General features: G+C 44.9%; 1 long non-coding RNA gene across 1 annotated transcript in view; it reads left to right on the plus strand.

The window, feature by feature from the left end:
• Positions 1 to 6,177: 6,177 nt before the first annotated feature.
• The window catches only part of LOC128348220 (uncharacterized), a 46,588-nt gene continuing 36,378 nt past the window's right edge, over positions 6,178 to 16,387 (plus strand). Inside the window, exons 1-2 of the long non-coding RNA XR_008318006.1 lie at positions 6,178 to 6,335; positions 11,247 to 11,311. This is a non-coding gene — a long non-coding RNA (uncharacterized LOC128348220). The remainder of the gene's footprint in view (positions 6,336 to 11,246; positions 11,312 to 16,387) is intronic.

Consider the following 16,387-nt stretch of genomic DNA (forward strand, 5'->3'; position numbering starts at 1 on the left):
TGTCACATCATGTGTGAAAAGATTGGTTGTGATCAGAAGCAGAGCAGACAAAGAAAATAAAGTCTGGCCTGAGGGCAAAGGTATAAAGATGGATTAACCCCTATGTTGAAACCTGGAGAAATAAACTTATGGGCTTGAAAATTATCTTCGCTTTCCCCTGTCCATGTTTTCTCCATTTGAATTGTTCGACTCTCTTCACTTTAATAGCTGGCGTAGGGTATGCAAGGCAGGATTTGCAGCTCCCATTATGCAGGGGGGCTCTTGGAGAGGCTTATTCCATTTCTATAGTGGAGGGTAAATCCTCTATTTGTGAGTCCAGCAAGGGGTCTCTCCAATCCTCCTGTAGGTGCACGTGTCTGGGATAGAACACTGGTTTTCTTTTCCCTTAAGCCCTCAGGAGACGCACCAGGAAGCAAGTACCAAAGCCAGACTCGCATCCTGCTCCAGGGAGAGCACACCGTGCGGCTGCTTTCTGAGTTGGCAGCTGGCTGCAGCACTGCAGAATATAACGGAGAGATCAAGCTGATGACGACTATTGCATGGGTGGCGGGGGGAGGAATGTGCCCAGATAGCTACACCAAAGAGTGTTGCATGCACATAGCACTCTGACACAACAAGGATCAAACCAGGAGCCCTGCAATACACAAACGTGGCATTGCTAACCATCTTCTTCATCTCTCATATATAGAGGATGAAAGGGGAAAAGATGTTATCAATACAATGCATAGGATGTCTCACAGGAGAGGCAAAGCTACCTTTGATCTATGAAAAGTTCCTAACAATTAATAAATCTGCCTTCTCAAACTCAGGTCGCTACCACACTAAAATATAGCGCTACATAAAGCACATTAGTGATGGGGTGCAGATTGGGATGGCATGGCACTGAGACCAGTGGTGCTCTTTGGACTGGACCTCCACTCCGTAGTCTGGTCCTCTACCACCGGGGGGCCTCCAAATGTCCCACAGGCAGTGGCCGCACCAATGGCCTGTGATGTGCTGCCACTGGGTGCCCCACAGCAGCCCGCCCACCAATAATGCAGGTTTGCAGCCCACGCAGCCAGCCCGCCCACCTGATCCCCTGTTGCCAAGGGAGTCGGAGGTACTGTGGACCAGGTGTGGCTGGGGTCTCTGGAAGTATGACTTGTTGCTCCCAGCCCCCTGTGGGAACCTAAATGTATTATCTTCCAAAGGAGAAGATAATGTGCATTCCCAGACCAAAGTTCATTCAGCCTTGGAGATGGAGATTCAGCCATTCCAGAGAGAGAAATGTAACAGGCTGAGTGCACTTCCCTTGGGCACTCCTTTCTGACTTCCAATAAGGAACCTATTAGACCTTCTCCAGTAATGCCTGCCAGCCCAGAGTAGCTTTCCATGGAGAGACACAGACTAAGCTATCAAGATGGCCCCCACTTGGAGAGAGGGAGAGAGAGAGTGCGATGCCTCTGTGGTCTTGCTCTCCCCCAGCCAAGCGGTGACTACAGGTATGAGTGGAGATGCAGAGGCAAACAGTAGCACCGGGCAAATCTGCAGCAAGCCAGTGAGCACGTGCCTCCTTTTCTTGACACCATGCACCAGGTCTGTGCACCCAGACCAACAGAGAACAACCCCCAGAACAGATAACATGAGAGTGAGTGACTAATCAGTGGGCAGGGGTGTGTGTGTGGTGCATTCAGCTAATTGAAGTGGCAGGATTGTCCATGCAAAATGTGGTATCTGCAGGTCAGTGTGGGAAGTGACTTATTCATAATTTCTTCTAAATATATATATTTTTTAAATGTCCCAGCTTTCCCTGAGCATGTCCTGGTGTAAAAAGCATTGCAGCTTATCTGGCTAATGCAGTGGCAGGGGCGGGGCAGGCCTGAAAGGCCTTTAGGTCCAGGTTCCAAAATTACTTAGGTGCAACTCTGATAGGGACTATCTAAAAAATCCCACTTGAACTGGTTCAGTTTGAAGGCTTGTCCTTAGAACAAACCAAGTCCAGTTCGGTCTGAGGTAGAGCTGAACTGCTCCGGTCTGTATGGGCCTAGTTCGAGAAGGGTGGGAGTTCAAAGTACTTACTCCCAGTGGTGGCTGCGGCCACCACGGGGGTGCAGTGGCAGCCACGGGGGTGTGTGTGGCTGCAGCGGCTCCCCCTACCCTGCTGGCCTACCCCCAGGTCTCCCAGGTCCAGTTTGGTCCAGTTTGGCCCTCTGCACATGCATGGAGACCAAAGACATGTCTGCCACATGTGCAAAGAGGGCTGAACCAGGCCTGAACTGTGCCGAACTGTGCCTGGGAGACTTGGGAGAAGGCTGGCATGCATAGGGGGAGCCACCACAGTCCCCTGCCCATGGCCACCGCAGCGCCCCCTGCGGCCACCACAGCCACCACTAGGAATAAGTACTTTGATTTTACTAACTCATATAACACTTAGGGAAGCCCCTCGCACCCCTCAAATCGAGCCCAAACTGGCTCAAATGACTCAAGCTGGTTCCCAGTATGGCGAGAGCAAAAATGAACCAACCCGGATTTGAACAGAACCACAAAAACTGGTTTTGTGGACATCCCTACTAGACAGGAAAGGGCTCTGGATGGGGATCGGGGCATGCTTTACGCATAGCTCCAGTTCAATAATTCTATGACATATTTTACAAATGATGATATGTTTTGTTTCCCCAACCACTAGATTTCTGCAGTATTTAATTATGGTTGATACAATATTTTGATAGCTATTAAGGCCTATTTGTGACTAATGTATTAACTTTTCAAAATCTACTTGGTATCTGGATTTCATAGATAATTTATGGCAGAAAACATAGTTTATTGAATTCTTGTACCTTTGTAAACTAAGAAATCAGTTCCATTTGTGCAGACATATGCAGTACACATTGAAGCTATTCACACATCTGTGCAAAACTGGGCTAATGAAGCACAGCCTGGTTTTGTATGTGCATGTCAGCCTGATCCCAGCGGCACCACAGCAGCAAACCCAGCTGTGGAGACTCCCTCTAAAATGAGGTTAGGAGAGCGAGTGCTCTCCTACCCCCCCCCCCTTTTTTTTAAGATTGTCTGCCAGACGTGGCTGCTTGCAAACATGGCTGGCTGACTGTGAGACTCCCAGACAGCTCTGGGGAGGGGAGGAGGGATCCCCATCATGCTCCACACATTTGTGCGGTGCATTATGGGAGCTCCAGGGGGAGGGGCAACATGGGGCAAAGCACCCCGACTCTTGGAGCAACCAGCAGTAGCTGGTAATTGTCTGGGTGGGCAATCCGCTCGTCCAGAGGGAAGGACTTGCTCATCTGTGGGGAGGTAAGCTTTTTGATTCTTCCTCCCCATTTACCCTCTTGCCCTTTCTCACTGGTCATGAGAAAGGGCTCATTATGTGTCTGTATCATCATCATCATCATCATCATCATCCAATATGTGTATCATGAATTTCTGCCCCAGCACAGGGGCACCTAACTTATAGCACAATTAAAAGCAAAAATACACAAAATAAAAAACAAAACTATAAAAGATAATAATTAAAGTTAAGGAGCATCAGAAGCCAAATGAGATGAAGGTTTATTTAAAAGAAAACCCTTAAAACATTAGTGCATGTTTTAAGTGTGTGTGTGTGTGTGTGTGTGTGTGTGTGTATTTCCGTAAGTGAGAGGAGCAGCATTTATTAAAAGCATATTATTAACCACTTTGAGGCCTTTTTTCAACAAAAGACAGCATCAAATTTAAATGTACAATAAAATAAAATTAGGAAACAAACACATCTGTATGAATAAGTCATTCAGTCTTTAAGTGCCACAATACATGTTGTTTTTGTTTAATATCTCCGACTCTCTAGCACACATATGGATGATGCATGCAAATAACTATACCTGCCCAATAAAGCAATATTAACAATGCTGAGGAAATGCTATAAGAGTCACTAGTGAAAACCTTTAAGCTCAGGGTGTTGCAGTGCTAAACTCCAAGGAAAAAGCATTGTAAGCCAGATATTAATGCTTTAAATCTCTTTACACTGAAATCAATGTCACAGACCATTGGTCAAGTGCAGTCTCTAAACTACACAGGTATTCACTCTCTGTTAAGAAGACTGAAAAGAGTAGATGTATTTTAATGTTTATTTCTCTCTGCAATGGAAATCTTGTGGCTTGGGACACCTGTGATTTCAAATGACCTTTCATCTTCATGGGCACATTTCTGGCTCAAAAGGGTTCTATATAAAACCTCCTAAATTTTGGGGACATGTTCATGGAAAATATCCAGTGATTCTAAACATCAAGACATGCAATTGCCTCTACATCTAGAAATTAGAAAATCCTTATATTTAACATCATCTCCCTAAAGCAAAGACTTACATACTTACAAATGTGTCTGTTTCTTAATTTTATTGTACATTAAAATTTTATTTTATTTATAAATGTTAAATTCGTCTTTTGAAAAAATAATAATACTAAAAAAAGGCCTCAAGGTGGTTAATAAAGCACAAGCTTTAGTGGACTGGGGGAAATAACTGTGGTCCATGAAGGTTTATTTCACAATTAATCTGCTAACTGAGTGACAAAACTTTATACTGCTTTTTCTGCAACAGTGTAATGTAGCTTCCTCTTTCTTCTCAGATAGTCAAAGGATTTTATTTATGCGCACATACACGTTTCAAATGAATGACCCTCATAATACAGAAGACAATTACTTTCTCTTTCCAGCTATCTTTATATGGATCGTTCCATTTAGTTTATAAAGGCTTGAAAGTAGCGAATATGATCTCAAAGTATGTGCAATAGGTGATCACTCCATGGAATTATATATCCATATTAAAGGAACATTTTAGTCCTGAATTTGAATATGTCTGAAACATGGAAAACTCAACAGGTATAATTCATTAAAATGACAGCTTAATCACTGACACCTCTGTTTGGTGGAAGCCGGATGCACAAGCAGAAATTTCACAGGCCGTTAAAGCCGGCTTTCTCTGGAATTACAAGGTGCTACTGCCCAGCACACATTTAATAGGGGACATACTACATTGCTCTTTTATAAAGGAACATCTGTGACATCTCTCCAAGCCTAAAACTAGATCCCATCATTATATATCAAATTCAATACTTCCTATCACTTGTAGGTTCCCTGCTGCCAACTGGGATATTACTTGCAAAGCTAAAGCATCTTTATTGCTGGTATTAAACCTTGAACAATGCTTGAATTTCAGCAATTAACAAGAACATCTCTATAAGGGATCTCCGTCAATAGTAATCTGCTGTAGATGTGATTTACTGTCGACTTTTTCTGAATGCCTACCTTGGTACCCGTGAGCACATGAAAGGCAATACTATAATTATAGATCACAGTCACTCTAATGAACCATTAAGATTGATTTGTATAGCAGGTAGAGATTATAAAGGCAGAAGCAGGTGAGAACTAAATGTTCAGCATGACACTCTTTTTCATTGGTGGTATGTGAAATCCCAAAGAAATCATTTGGAGGATTAAAACAATGAAGGGTAGCAACGTTTTGATGATTACCGTATAGAGGTGGTTTTTAAGAAGTGCATGGCATAGTATATAGCTTGGTATATAGCTTGGTATATAGCTTGTGCATATGTATGAATCAAACACATTGGTGTGGTCTCATTGTGCTCAGTGTAATGAATGGTTAGAAATAGCATGCCATGGACTAGTTTGGACCCCAGTTTGAGTTAGAAGACTCTATGGTAGTTTAAGAAGTGTATAAAAATAACATGGTTAATTTTAGTATGCTCATTGTGTATATGTATGAACCAAATGTGATGGTAGGTCTCATATAATGGGGTGGATTGGGCCCTAGCTTGAGTTGGAAGTCTCTGTGGTTCTAAGTGATTGCTTCAATATCTCCTTAAGACAGGGCAGTCAGGTTCTTTCAGAAGAGTTGGTTGGCCTGAGCCCAAATGGAGCAAAGAAGCTCTCAGAGCAAGAGCTCTTTTTCTCTTTCCAGGCGCGTAACAATGATAGGGCAAGGGGAGACAGTTGTCTGGGGGCCCCACTGCCTGGAGGGGCACCCCAGAGGCACCTCACGTGACTCCCCATTGCCCCCTGCCCAGCCCCAAGGCCCCTCAGCCACTTGCCCTCTTCGCCGTCTCTCCTGCTTGTTCTGCTGGCCCGCAATGGAAGCAGCAGACAAGCTGCAAAGAGCTCCTTTTCTCCCGCCTCTCAGCTGATCGGCGGGTGGGCGGGGCTTCCACGGAGGCCTCCTTGTAGGCCGCAGTGAAGCCTGAACTCGAGTAGGGCCCAAGCAAGCCAGGAAGGAGGAGGCAGCCAGAGTGTTCTCTGCAGCAGAAGACCCCTTGCTGCCCTGCTTAACCCAGACCAGCATTTGCCAGGTAGAGTGTGAACTCCTTTTTGTGGTTACCTTTCCCGCCCCCCCGCCCCATATATAGGGATCTGCTTGCCATAGGGCTTGGATATGGGGGGGGGAGGGACCGAGAAGTCTCTGAATATTTATTTTGAAACAGCTTGGAAAATTTGCTGGCTTAAAAAAAAAACTATCTAAAAAGTCCTATAAGTGGCTTGTTTCATGGCAGAAAATTGCAAAAACTTCTGGAACAGTATTTTATTAATTTTATTTATTCATTCATTCATTTATAAATGCACTTATGTTCAAATTGTTTTGCAACCCAGAAGGTCTGAGTGAGAACTGTGAAGCATGTGTGGTGCTTTTATTTTATTTTTCTTGTGTGTGAACTGCTCCCCAATAACTTGCAGGGACTTCAGGGTAAATCTGGCCAACATGTGAATGCAGCACCTCCATTCCAGAGGAGATGTGTCTTAAAGGGCTTTAAAAGCCTCCTGTGAAAAACCTCCTGCAATCAAATTTGACTGAATTTGTTCAGAATTCTGGGAAAACAAACATAGGTTCACCCTGCATGGTTGAAAGTCTCCTTTGCTAATCTGCAGCGAGGGGCCCATTTTAATAATTCATCTTTCTAGTGTGTTCTAGGCATTAAAAGTAATACAAATGTATAGTACTCAATGTATATCACTATATATTGTGACGTGTGTGTGTGTATTCAGTGAAATGTATTTGCAGGCAGCATACTTATTTTGGAATATCAGACTTAAATCCTTGGGGGCCTGGGGTGTGCGGAGGCCCTGGACTTTGGGGGGGGGGGGGGGGCATTTTAAAATCTTGTCTCTGGGCCCACTCCAACCTTGCTACGCCCCTGGTCAAATCCTTTTTTTAGCCATAAATCAAGACAGTGCCCAGACTGGCTTGAGCACATAGCCTCAGATGGTAACTGGAAGCCTTTTGGACCTCATTCATCCAGGATATCCAGGCTTTATAGCATAATACTGATATCAACCATATTAACATACTACATTAACAAATGAACAAGTAGTGTGATGCAACTGTGAAAAAGCTAACACAGTCTTAGGCTACATTAACAGAGGCACAGTATCCATATTATGAGAAATAATAGTTCCACTCTGTTCTGCTCTGAAAAGGCTTTACTTGGAATACTGACTCCAGTTCTGGGCCATGCACTTTAGGAAGGACATTGATAAATTGGAATGGGTTCAGAGGAAGGCAACAACTATTGTGTGGGGTCTGGAGCTATGAATTCCTAAGAGGAACCACTGAAGAACTGGGTATGTTTAGCCTGGAAAAGAAACATATGATAAAGCAGTGATTCTCAAACTTGGGTCCTCAGGTGTTATTGGACTTCAACTCCCATAATCCCCAACCAAAGGCCACTGAGGCTGGGGATTATGGGAGTTGAAGTCCAATAACACCTGAGGACCCAAGTTTGAGAATCCCTGCGATAAAGGAACATATGATGGCCATCTTCTGATACATCTCCAGGGCTGTCACAGAGAAGGATCGGACTTGTTCTCTGTTGCTCCAGAGGGCAGAATTAGAACCAGTAAGCTAAAATTACAAGGAGGCAGATTTAGGCTGGGCATTCGGAAGGACTTCTTGACAGAAAGAGCCTCATGCAGTGGTAGGCTCGCCAATAGAGGCTGAAAGAATGGCTGCAGCAGAGGGATGCTGTAGCCGATTTGTGCAGGGAGCAAGAGGTGGATCCAAAGACCTTCCAAGTCCTGTCCAGCTCTTTTGTTAGCAGTTTTGTTACCTTTTGTTACCTTCATACTATAATGGATGATAGATAGAGAAATGCAGCAAAATAACGATTACCAAACCTAATCAATCAATGTGAGGAAGCTGCCTAGCACATTATTATATTGCTAAACAATATTAAATGGCTGACTAGGACATGTCCATAGCCAAGAAAGCTCTTAATAGTTTTAGGACTGCCAAGTTACAACCCTTATATCCCACTCCTCCAGTGCAATACTGCTCATGGTTGTGCATAACAATAAAAGCAGTATAAAATTAAAAACAAAACAATAAAACAGATAAAACACTAGACAGTGAGGTTGTTCTCCCAACGCATGAGCTACTTGGTTTACCCCAGGCAGCTCATGTCACCTGGAGTGCCAGGAGCCCTGTGGCCCCAGCTGCTTCAGACACAGGTAGCCCGACTTTGATACATGAGAGGAGAGCTGGTCTTGTGGTAGCAAGCATGACTTGACCCCCATTAGCTAAACAGGGTCTGCCTTGGTTGTATATGAATGAGAGACTTGTTGTGTGAGCACTGTAAGATATTTCCCCTTAGGGGATGGATCAGCAGATGGTGCCAAGTTCCCTCCCTGGCTTCTCCAAGATGGGGCTGAGAGAGATTCCTGCCTGCAACCTTGGAGAAGCCGCTGCCAGTCTGTGGAGACAATACTGAGCTAGCTAGACCAATGGTCTGACTCAGTACATGGCAGCTTCCTATGTTCCTACCTGCCATTTTACAACAGGCAATTGTGTGTGCTATCGCAGCCGGGTAGCTGGGCTTCCCCCCGGCCCATGGCCATTTGGGGCAGCAAGCTGGGGAGAAGGAGTGGCTGTGGAGAGCAGCAACTTCACTCCTCGTGCTGGGCACACTGGGATGCGGGAAGACTTCCTCCTCCCGATCCCAGCTCAGGACTCTGCCACAGCGCTGCTTGTGCAGGTGCATGGTGTGACAGAGCCTGAGACGGTCGCCCTCCTGCCTTCCCCCAGTCCCCCACACCCAGTCTTGCAGAAAAGTTGGTGAGACTGACCTTAGTATAAAAGAGATTAAAACAAACTCAATTAAAAATTTAAAAACCCCAACATTTAAAAGCATCTCTAAAATAGACCCAATTTTAGTCTAGTGTCGGGATGCCATGTTACCTGGTCGCTTGGGTGGCCCTGTGGAGGCTGGAGAAGGGCGTGGCATCCCTCCTCTGAGGCTTGTGTTCCCTTTAGGGGGCAGTGGGGATGAGAAGGGCCCAGGCTGGTCAGATCACAGTGGGGGTGAGAGGGCAAGGCAGGGAGAACTGCAGGAAACAGCTCTAGGGAGATAGCTAGGTTAGGCGGAGCAAGAAACAGGAAGCAAGGTGAGGAAGGGGGCAGGGCTGGAAGTAGGCTTTAAGCCCCATCAGCTCTGCACTGGGGCATTTAAAGACAAGGCAGTCAATGATGTGGGACTATTTCTGAGTAAGGGACCTGGGAGTTCTCCAGGAGAGGGAACCGGCTGAATGCAGCAAGCCAGGAGGAGGACAGGTGATAAACTAACCTCCTCCCCTGGCTGTTCCTGAGGCTGACCTTTTCTGTGCCTATGCAGTGATTCTGGAGTTCAAGAAGGGCCAGGATCCCACCTCTCCTGACAACTAGTCTGATGCATTCTTAAAAACATTAAAAAGCCCCTTTAAACAAATTAGTTTTAAGATCCTTTTTTTTTAAACCCTGAGGGAGTATGGTGAAGCTCTTCTGGGAGGTCATTCCAGAGCCGAGGGGCTACAACTGAGAAGGCCCTGTCCCCACTAACCAAATCTCAACCAATGGTGGGTTAATAAGCAGGATCTAAGATGATGAACCCTGGCAGATTTGTATGGGTGAATGCAGTCATACAGGTACTCTGGACCCAAGTTGTGTAGGGCTTCAAAGGTCCAACTCAGCACTTGGGCAATAGCTACAAGCAGACCATCAACCAATGAAGCTGCTGCAAGGTGGGTGTAATCTTCATGAAGTGATTAACACCCATGAACATCTTTGTGGCAGCATTCTGCAGTTTTTAAACCGTTTAAGGGGCAGAAGCTCACTGCACACACCTCACTCACCAATGCTGAGCAATGAGTGAGGAAATAAAAGTGCTCAGTTCACATGCAAAAGACTGTTGAACTCTTGATCTCTGCAGTCCTGTCAGTTGGTCATCCTTGTCAATCACAGCTCAGCTGCAGAGGTATAACACAGGCATCTGCAGTGATAGTGAGGTTATAGGCCCTTTCTCGTGATGTTTTGAAGTTCCTTTACATACTTTTTAAAAAAGGCTACCACATATACATTACCCATTTAACAGCCTGCTGCAATCCACACTCCCTTCTACCATACCTTTGTAGGAAAGGGAGGTGATCCAGCCAAAGTTCATCGCCTTTAAAGGGCTTTCGTGTTAACAGATGAATTAAGCATGTGTTTAACTCCATTGAAATCAATGAGAGTGAGGCTAAACTACACATTATGTTATGTTTTGGCCATTGGCCATAAATAAAGTATCTATCTATCACATTATGTTAAATATGTCATAGGCTTTAACTCTTTACACAGGGGTGTAGCTATAATTGAGCAGATGGCTTCAAAGAGCCTGGGGGCCCCAGCTCCTGAGGGGCCCCACAGCTCCACCCCTCCCCATTTTCTTCATTATCTCCCTCACTCTGAGCGGCTGCCAGGGAGAGGGGCAAATACGGCCCCCTCTCCCCTAGCCCAACCAAATTCCTATTCCTAATCTGGGTAGAGCAACTACTCTGCATGCAGAAGGTCCCAGGTTCAATCCTTGGCTTTTCCGGGAGCCACTGCCAGTCAGTAATACTGAGTTAGATGGACCAATGGTCTCACTCAGTATAAGGCGGCTTCCTCTGTTCCCCAAGGCTGCTATTTGCCATTGGAGGCAAGTTTCCATTGGCACCAACAAAACCTTCCCTTTGGGGAAGGAATAAGAAATAAATTAAAGCTTGCACACTACAACCTGTCTGTGGTTCCTGTCTGGATTGAGGCCCTCTGCAGCTGCTATTTAGTATACAAATGTTAAGCATGTCAGGGCCAACACATTTACTGTAACGTGGTTTGGCCCTTAAAATGCATTTCTTTGACTGAATTATTTCCTTTGGTTTGCTAGGCTGCAGCTAGTCTTAATTTCCAGTTTGGCTTCTTTTCCTTGTATTTGCAGGGCCCAGGGCAAGAAAAATGGCCTGGAAACACATGATGCAGTAATTTTGCTGAAGATAAACCGGAGTGAGTCTCAATAAAGGGCATTTTTTTAAAAAAGAGCCTTCTATTTGTTGGGTTTTCTCAGTTATTCACTTAATCTCGTCATGGCTCATGTCGGGATATATTTCCCCAACAGGGATTTGTTAGTCTTTCTTACACTTCCCTAAATGTTTCTTAGCTTATGACATACCTAGCATTCCAGGCAAAGCCTGAATAACATTGCTTTGCTTCTAAAAATGTATTGAGGGCTAGCTACTGGCAATCTTCAGCAATTAATGAACCATACGATATGTTGCACAAATAATGGATTATCCTCAGTTGCTAGTACTTAGTAGCACTTATTTGTACAAACAAACAACCTATCATACTCCTCTTCATATACTATTTCTGTCTCTCTCTCTTTCTCTCTCGCTCTCTCTCTCTCACACACACACACACACACACACACACACACACACACGTTCACTAAAGAACAGGTTGGTAATTCAGGAAAGCACAAAGTAGAACTGTCTCTACCCCAGCTACAACAGAACATGGCTCCAAGTTTGCCCTCCCAGAAAATATGATGGCATCTAGGAGAAGACATTTGCAAGCACTGATGTCTATACTTGGACAATGGGAGCCTGTAAGGGCCAAACTAGACAAAGTGCTAGAATATTTGTTTTCAGATCTTCCGTGTCTTGTTGTTGAAAACAGCCATGGGAGGAGGATTGGGAAGTGGTGCTGGGGAGGTTACCCAATCCTTTCCCCTTACTTAAAACAGTTTCCCCTTGGTTAATGGTTACTTAACATTGGCCGCATTCTCACTAAACATGAAACTGGAGGTGAAGGGGCCTCTGGTTTCATTTTCTGTATGTCCAAACACTGGCAACTGCAGTTTCACTGAAAAATGGACCTGTGGTTTCCCTCCCTGGACTCTGATCTGTACCTTCAGTTTGTACTAAGTTTCACTGCCTTCAACTCTGGTTTTGTGGCACCAGTGTTATGTTCGAATGTGGCACCACAGTCAGGCTCTTTTGCAACCACTGTTGAGGGAGGAAGTTCCTCCCTCACCCTGGCTGCTATTGGCTGCCAGGGCTATCCTTCTGTCATGAAGAAAGCCCAGGCAGCCAGTTCCCCCACCCTCTGAAGTCAGTGAACATGCAGAGAAGGAGCTCTCCACGATGTCTGAATTCAGATGGGAGAGCGGGGGAGGGGACGCGGAATTGTGGGTCCATTGGACTCAAGGTTCCATGTTATGTGCGAATGTGGCCATAATATTCTCAATCTAAATCATCCCCCAAAGTGGGTCCAGGAGTTATTTAACTTGAGAATATCAAACAGAAATTAAATAATTATTCTCCCAGTGTTACTTCTCCATTCTGATCCCACTCCAAATACACAACTGTTTTAAACTAAAGAACATGCAAAAAAAAAAAAATCTATTCATGGGCTTTTTAGCATCTTGTCTAATTTGGTTCAGTTTATCTGTAGGCAATGCAATGAGCCCTTTCTCAAGATCAGTGAGAAGGGCTACCAGGCGGGCGGCAGGGAAAGCTGAAGAAAATTACCTTCCCCACAGACAATCGCCTAATCCTTGCTGGACATGTGACTGCATGCCCAGATGCTCATCAGCTGCCTCTGGCAGCATGGAGCTTTGGGGGCTGTTTTGCAAGCAGCCGGCACTGACAGGTGAGCAAAAAAACCAGGCTAAGTGCTCACTCCCTTAATTTAATTTTAGAGGTGGGCTCCACAGGTAAGTTTGCCGCCGCAACACCACTGGCAGCCGCTCGCCTCCCACTGCTTCTCCCATGCAGCCAAGACCAGGCTTGGGGTCCTTACCCCAGTCTTGGCTGCCCGTGAGAACAGCCTCAAGGAGTTCTTAAGTGTAGCTTTTTAGTCAGGACTGAAAGCCTCAGTAACTCCCCTCCCTTTCATTCCCAGAGATAATACAACCACAGGGCAGAAAAAAGCTTGTAATCATCTGTGATGGTTAAAGAGGGAAGAGATATTAGCACATGAAGGGTTCTTGAAAGGTCTTTGTCATTTTTGTCAAAAAGGTCACTTTTGTGAGTGGATTGTCTTGAATCCTGTGAGTGGTGAAAGTGTTTGTATGGATCTTATTGGGGTAGCAGATCTTCTCACACCATCTCTTTTCATATCCTAAGAACAGCCCAGCGGAACAGGCCCAAAGCCCATCTAGTCCAGCATCCTGTACTTGTTGGTCCTAAATTTCGTGGCAGTCAATTTCATGGGATGACCCCTGGTTCTAGTGGAAGTCCAGGCATACTATGTCAACTGGATCACCTTTATACACACACTTGTTGACACTCTCAAAGAACTTACGTTCTTATGTTCTTATAGCCCTGGCAGCCAATAGCAGCCAGGGTGAGGGAGGAGCTTCCCCCCTCAACTCTGGTTGCAAAAGAGCCTGACTATGGTGCCACGTTTGGACATAACACTGGCACTGCAGAACCGAGGTTGAAGGCAGAAAAACAATACAAACTGAAGGTACTCCTCTCTATTATTATTATGTCTTGTTTACACAGTCAGGCAGGTGTTATTGACTGCTTTGTTTTATCCAGACATCGAGTCCTTCCCAAGGACCTGGGATGGCTGAATTTTGTTATCAATATTGTTCTTGTTGTTATTATAGATATTGTTGCAGAATGTAGGTTGTTCCCAGTAAAGTTGCTTTTTTTAATTGGCTGATGGTGATTTCTGTGGTCCCTATGGTGTTGAGGTGCTCTTCAAGATCTTTTGGAATTGCACCTAGGGTGCCAATTACTACTGGGATTATTTTGGTCTTCTTCTGCCACAGCCTTTCAATTTCAATTTGTAGATCTTTGTATTTTGTTATTTTTTCTATTTCTTTTTCTTCTATTCTGCTATCCCCCTGGTATTGCTATGTCAATTATTTTGACTTGTTTTTCTTTCTTCTCAACTACAGTTATATCTGGTGTATTGTGTGGCAGTTGTTTGTCTGTTTGTAATCGGAAGTCCCATAAAATTTTTGCATCTTCATTTTCTTCAACTTTTTCAATTTTATGGTCCCACCAATTTTTGGCTACAGGTAGCTTGTATTTTTTTTTGCAGATGTTCCAGTGGATCATCCCTGTTACCTTGTCATGCCTTTGTTTGTAGTCAGTCTGTGTGATCTTTTTACAACAGCTGATTAGGTGGTCCACTGTTTCATCTGCTTCTTTACAAAGGCGGCACTTGCTGTTTGTTGTTGACTTTTCTACTTTGGCTCTTATTGCATTTGTTCTTAATGCCTGTTCTTGTGCAGCCAGTATTAAACCCTCTGTTTCTTTCTTCAAGTTGCCATTCTTAAGCCATTGCCAGGTCTTGGTGATGTCTGATTTTCTACTTATATTGTGCAAATATTGGCCCTGCAGTTGCTTATTTTTCCATTTTTCTGCTCGGTTCTTGACTTGTTCTTTCTTGTAGGCCTGCTTTGTTTCATTGGTGTTGAATAGTTTCTTGTTATTGACCATTTGAAGTGCATCTTCTTCACTGTCCTTGATATATTCTTCAAGGCCTCTTTTCTCCTTATCTGCTGTTTGATGGACTTGCAGCATTCCTCTTCCACCTGAGCTGTGAGGGAGGTATAGCCTATCGACATCACTGCGGGGGTGCAGAGCATGATTGATGGTCATGATTTTCTTGGTCTTACGATCTAGCGTCTCTAACTCTGCCTGGGTTCATTCTTTTATTCCTGCAGTGCATCTGATGACAGGTATAGCCCAGGTGTTTATGGCGTGTATGGTGTTCCTGCCATTGAGTTTGGACTTTAGGATTTTTCTAACTCTCCTGATGTATACACTTCCCATTTTTCTTTTAACTTCAGTGTGTGCTAAATAATGATGATGATGATGATTTGATTTATATACCACCCTTTCAAAAATGGCTCAGGGCAGTTTACACGGAAAAATTATAAATAAATAAAATGGAACCCTGTCCTCAAAGGGCTCTACCACCTATGCAGGTGGTAGAACCCACACAGCACCTCTCTATTTACTAATTGGATGGTGAATCAAGAAAGGTGGTGTGGTCTACTTGCCAGTGAGGTAGAATAAGGCCGGATATCACATGAAAGCAAGTACAAGGTTGACAGGTTATTTAGTAAATTATATAGACCATACGAAGGTGAAGCATCTGTCCGCAGAATCTTGGACAAAGGGTTAGGCATGTGCAAACAGGTTCGACGTTGAACATGTTTGACATCAAACCACTTCGGTTCGACCGTTTGGGGTCGAACCGAACTTTCCTCCGTCCAACCCCGGACCGAACACCCCACAACTGATTGCGGGGTTCGCAGACTTTTTAAAAAATATTTATTTATTTATTTTACTTACACCCCCTTAGGGGGAGTTGTGGAAGCTGCAGCGGGGGTGGGGGGCGGCGGGGTCTGAGAAGGTTCACCCTCCCCCCGCCAGCCTCCATGCCTATACCAGCCGGCTCTTCAGCCCATTTGGACCTTTCCCCTCTGGCCCCCTCCAAAATGGCCACCGTGCCAGAGGAGGGAGGTCTGAATGGGCTGAAGAGCTGGCCGGTATAGGCATGAAGGGAGTCTGGTGGGGGGAGGGGGAACCTCTGTGGACACACACACACACACCCCGCCACCGCCACCATTTCCAACAACTCCCCCAAAGGGGGTAAGTAAAAAAAATGTTTTCACTTTAAAAAAAAAGTTTGCGAACCCCTCCCCGGACTGAACTGAACGGGGTGGGGGATGGGTTCCAAGGTGGTGCCAGACCGGAGTGGCCCGTTCCAGTTCAGGTCCAGTCCAGACTCGAACCAAACCGGACCAGCCGGTTCCATGCACAACCCCACAAAGGGTGGGTTGTAGCCATGCATAATCCCAGGTCCCAAACCACAGCATAGCCAACACATATACTAGACCTTTTAAAGCACTGCTGAGGCATTACTTTTCTAGAATTAAAAACATTCAACACATAACTTAATGGGCTCATTCTCATGATCAGCAAAATAAAGGTAGGAGGCAGCAAACCTAGCTATTGCTGCACGTGATAACTCATGGGAATCTCAACCCATTCAGATATGAATAGCCCAACTTTTTAACCTAGATGTATGTATGTATGTATTTATGTATGCATG

Source organism: Hemicordylus capensis, chromosome 2 (assembly GCF_027244095.1).
Source record: "Hemicordylus capensis ecotype Gifberg chromosome 2, rHemCap1.1.pri, whole genome shotgun sequence".
Taxonomy (NCBI): Eukaryota; Metazoa; Chordata; class Lepidosauria; order Squamata; family Cordylidae; genus Hemicordylus; species Hemicordylus capensis.